Here is a 5,674-nt window from a genome sequence, read left to right as displayed (position 1 = left end):
AAAATGCAGAACATTTTGGCTTGAAAAATAATGATAATAAATTAAATTAAACATAAACGAAATCTCCACATTAAGAACGAGAGAAGTAGAAATATCTGCATTTATTTGACTTTCGATTACACATTTTAATGGTAAATTCTTATTTAAAAATAAAATTGAATAAAATAAAAAAAAATAACAACTAAGTATTACATTCTATTTCACAAATGGAAACTTCTTTAGGCAAAAATAGTATGAAAGTTTAATACAATTTCTTCAAATTAAACCAAACATATTTTCAAAATATATAGACTTAAAAGCATTTGCATACATTTTGATATCTTGTTAACCAAATGAATCTTTTATATGAATGAATAATGCTGATATGCATTAAAATGAATATCTCAGTGTATCTCAACTATCCTGCCTAAAAGCAGAAATTAATCATAGTTAGAAAACATTTTAAGCGGAATGCAAGTAGTTAGAACTTATGTTTAAGACATTCAACCTTGGTTGATGAGATAAATTACACAGATTTGAGAGAGATAAATTATTCATACAAAGTGAAATAAATTAATTAAGTACCAAGATGTGCCGGTAGAAAGATATAAATCTTTAAAACGAATCATGGTATGAAGTGATTTCTGAATATTTTAAATGTGTTCCTGGGGAAAAAAGTAATAACAAAACCAGTACTTCTAGAATAAATTGAAAATACAAAATGTTCTGAAGAATGAAAATTCTTTTTGAGTGGGTGAATGTGGCATAAATTTTTATCTCGCTGATAAAATTTCTACTACTAGTTTTAAATATCTGTATTAGTTTTAAAATAGAGAATTTTGAATTTAAATAAATAATTTACTGGTGTAAATCATGAAATATATTCGTTATTAGGGCGATCTTACATTTTTTAATGTATTTTATGTGAGGTAGTTTCTTTTAGATTTTTCAAGGTATTTAGTTTGTTTCTTTTACATGTAATTATCTTTTTATTCAATTTTATTTTTAAAAGTAATAATTATACTTTCAAACATTTTTATTTTTTATACAGCGAGTGAAAAAAATGATCGAAAGCACATGGGTGGAAACAATGTGGTAAAATTTGAATAAATAAATCAATGGACAATTGATTATTTTGGTTAATTAAGGAATTAGCTTATTCTTGTTTATTAAGAAATCAGCATTTTAGTAAATGCGCAAAACAATCAGAAAATCAATTTATCAATAAAAAAAGTTGAGCAAATGATTGGGGAATGGCAGTTGATGATCAATATTATTTGCAAAGATTAATGTTTACGATCATTGTTACTATTTACAATGATAAATGTTACTATTTACAATGATTAATGTTACAATTTACAATGATTAACGTTACTATTTACAATGATGAATCTGTGATTTTTCTGAAGCATTATGTTTTTCTTCATATTTTCTCTTCCATTATGGAGCCTCGGTGCACAGTAAGTGTTTGGTAGAACCACTGACTACATAAAGACTCCATATTAGCAGGGCAGTATGTCCCTTGAAGAAGTACTTTTTATGCTGACATGCTTATTTTTAAAATTTCATCTGATTTTTATTTCAGTTATATCCTATTTATTTAAATAATAATCAATATTACTGATATATAATCTCATATTATTTATTCAAAGAATGAATAAAGAACACATAAACCTCTGCAAAAGATAAAATTTCTAAGCTTTTACTGACAAACAGGCTTTTGAGCTTTTTTCCCTTTATGTTAAGATTTTAAAACGCAGCATTTTTCAATGGTGAGTTTTGTTTTTAAATTCAATCTCGATACAAAATTGTGGTTTATGTAAGATTAATGCGAGCCGCATAGCATATTTTTAAAAAAATGATGAATTATTATAATTTTATGTCACAACATTATGCAAGAAAACATTTGCATGAATTATTTTTTTATATAAAGAAAATTTTCCCGACAAATTTAACTTGAATTTAAATTTAATTTCATTGGAATATCCCCATTTTGAATGTATTCAAATACTCATTTTCCAATGAACACAAAAAAAAGTGATTTAGTTTAACAATTTATTAATATTATGTGGATATCTATATAACCGACACCCTCAAAACTATTTTAACAATAAGCTGTTTTTCTTAGATTCAGAAATGTATTTTTTTATTTTAAATTAAACTAATAAATTACAAATGTTTTTTTGTATATTTAAAGTGTATTAGATGCTATCTTATATAAAAACACATAGCGATCCTTTCACCTGTTTACCTCGAGGCAAAATAAAAAATGAAAATAGGTTAGGATTTGCCAATAACAATTATAATTTTAACAATGGCAATAATAATTTGTTAGGATTTGATAATAACATCAAACTTTAATCTAATTCTATTTTTAGAAAACAGTATATATTACTACCATTTCAGTTGAAATTTAATGTGGATCCATTAAGTTGGAGAGTAGAAGCTTTGGCACATCCCTGCTCATTTGAAACTTTAAAGTGTAGATTTTCGGAGTAAATTGTAGTATCTTTATGTTAAATTTTGGGATCTGCCATTTTCCTCCGTGGACCTTCATTACTTTATACTTTTTCTTGAAGGTTTACTATGCATTATCTCATGAAAACCTAAAGCTTTTAACAATGTAGTGTTTCTAACTTCAGATTCATATCTCGATTAAAGGAACTAGGTTTTTAATACTATTCCAATACTGCGTTGCTTTTAATGTCAAAAGAAAAGTAGTTTAATGAAAAACAATTTGAACAAATGAGCTTTTTCTAGAATGAAATGACCTTAATGCCGGTAGTAACTGTGCTATAATGTACACATCCTGGACTGAATTAAATTCATTTACCAGCAAACAATTAAGCTTATTTACAGTTAATCTTGTTCCTAAATAAAAATAATCATGCCATTCCACTGTAACCAGCATGGTTGATCTAAAAACTGAAATAAAACTTAACTCATACAGAAATCTCGGAATGATTAAGACTCAGACTGATATGTTCTTAATGCCGACAAGAAATAATGTACATTTATTTGTTTGAGTTCATCTTCAGAATTAATTATTTGTGAAAGTGTAGTGTAATTGGCAGGTTTTATCTTATAATAGTGACATGAAATTATAATATGTGAATTCTATTCGGGTTTATTAGATACACTTAATGCCCAATAAGAATCGTTCAATCTTATACCGAATCAGCTGACAAAAAATGATACAATGATACTAGTGTACAGTTTTAAGTCTGAATCGGCATGAATACCATAAAATATAGCTAAAACATTTCAAGTCAATGGATTGCTGAAGGATTTGGATGAACGGACAAAATTCAGCTATTCTGTGTTTCTTACTAAGAAAATAGAACTAAAATTTTATTTATTTCCTTTCTAATGATTTTTAGTTCCAGGATTGAAATTTAGAACGTGTGCATCTTATTATTGAAAAAAAAATTAAGTTTCTGACCAAGTAGGAATTTGTATCATGCAAACCAAAGTACCATGTTCTCAAAAACTGTTTTAAATAGATGTCAGTTAGTTATTAACAATACTAAGTTTCAACAGGCAATCAAACTATTGGTTTTTATTTCATTTGCCTTCCTTACGTAATTCGACAAATTCTGATCACGCTGTCAATAGATAGATTAGATAGATAGATTAGATAGATAGATTAGATACAGGGTGTCCCAAAAGGTCGTTTACAAACTTAACATGCTGGTCTGTCATATCATGANGATAGATAGATTAGATAGATAGATTAGATAGATAGATTAGATAGATAGATTAGATAGATAGATTAGATAGATAGATTAGATAGATAGATTAGATAGATAGATTAGATAGATAGATTAGATAGATAGATTAGATAGATAGATTAGATAGATAGATTAGATAGATAGATTAGATAGATAGATTAGATAGATAGATTAGATAGATAGATTAGATAGATAGATTAGATAGATAGATTAGATTAGATAGATAGATAGATAGATTAGATAGATAGATAGATAGATAGATAGATTAGATAGATTAGATAGATAGATAGATAGATTAGATAGATAGATTAGATAGATAAATTAGATAGATAGATTAGATAGATAGATTAGATAGATAGATTAGATAGATAGATTAGATAGATAGATCAGATAGATAGATCAGATAGATAGATCAGATAGATAGATTAGATAGATAGATTAGATAGATAGATTAGATAGATAGATTAGAAAGATAAGAAAGATAAGACAGATAAGACAGATAAGACAGATAGATAGATAGATAGATAGATAGATATAACTTATTTTTTAAGGAACACATCCTATGTATTAACTTACTTCTAACCCTTTGGTGCACAGATGGCATTTTTATATATTTTTTCTGGTGCTCTAATTACATTTAAAATTGTATTCTGGTATCTTTTAATTATTAAAAAAACTGTCTAACAGTTACTAAAAGAAATTTGTTAGAATATCAGAATTATAATTTTTGCTAAAATAACTTTCCTATATCAATTCCAAAAAAAGTAGTTCGTAATTTTCTTCTCATTCAAATTCAAAAATTTATCCATAATTGTTTTGTAAATGAAAGAAATTTCGATGATGAATTAATTTTTCTCTTATATCAAAATAACAGCATATTTGAAAAATTACTGTTTGGAAGTGAATCGTGTTTGAAAGATTATAGCTTTAACGCGGAGAAAGGCACCTGTGCTTCATGCAGTATTTCTAAACCATAAATTATTATAATATTAAATACTAAATATAATATTTTTACTTATTTTATTATGACCTAAATTAATACAAAGTAATAAAAAGAAACATGAAAAATAAGTTTATATAAATTCTGCGTCAAAGGGTCAAAGCCTATATGATGTAGATCATTGATAAAAAAAATCTGTTAAGATAGTGTTAAACAATAAATGAATAGAAATTTTTAGCTTTGCATTCAAGTTAGTAGTTTTCCAGTTAAGTACTTCTCATGTTTGCGGCATTTTTTCTAGATAACACCACAATGCGCAAAAATATCTTATAACCTTCAGCGGTATTTTTCATAATTTCACTAGCTCAACCTCTCCTATTAATGTAAATCCAATTTAATAAAAAAATGAAATTTAATATTTGGAACAAGTTAACTCTATTTTTGAAACACCAACTAGTATACATTGTATCACACAAACAATATTACCCAATTTATGGATCATACTTTTAGTTAAAGCAAAAAAAAAAAAAAAATGTGTCTGGAAACTCTAATTTTAAAAATCACTTTATTTCATCCTATTCTTTTTTCTGCCTAAGAATTTTATGTCAAAGCCTATATAAAATCCCATTACTTCTATACTATTTCTGGAGAAATACAATTCAATTCTTCTGAGAAACGAGAAAATCCTTTTAGATATAAAAAGCCCGTCTTCATTCCACTGCAGGAACAAAACTGTTTGCAGAAATGAAATGGAAGTCATATATATATTTTAGATTACAATAAAAAGAGTAGGCTTATATATTTAGACATAAAAGTTGTAACATTGAATAGAGTTGTTTTTAATGGTTTGGGCTTGTCAAAATAAATTACGCGTCTTAGAGAAATAATAAATTTGTAAGCACGTCACACGTAGTGTCTGAAACTTGAATTTAAAAGAAAAAGTCTTGTCCGAAATTTTGCTGACAAGAGACTTTTGTCAGAGTTAATGTTATATATATATATATATATATATATATATATTTAT

The sequence above is a fragment of the Parasteatoda tepidariorum genome, chromosome 9 (assembly GCF_043381705.1).
Source record: "Parasteatoda tepidariorum isolate YZ-2023 chromosome 9, CAS_Ptep_4.0, whole genome shotgun sequence".
Classification (NCBI taxonomy): Eukaryota; Metazoa; Arthropoda; class Arachnida; order Araneae; family Theridiidae; genus Parasteatoda; species Parasteatoda tepidariorum.
This window is presented reverse-complemented; position numbering follows the sequence as displayed.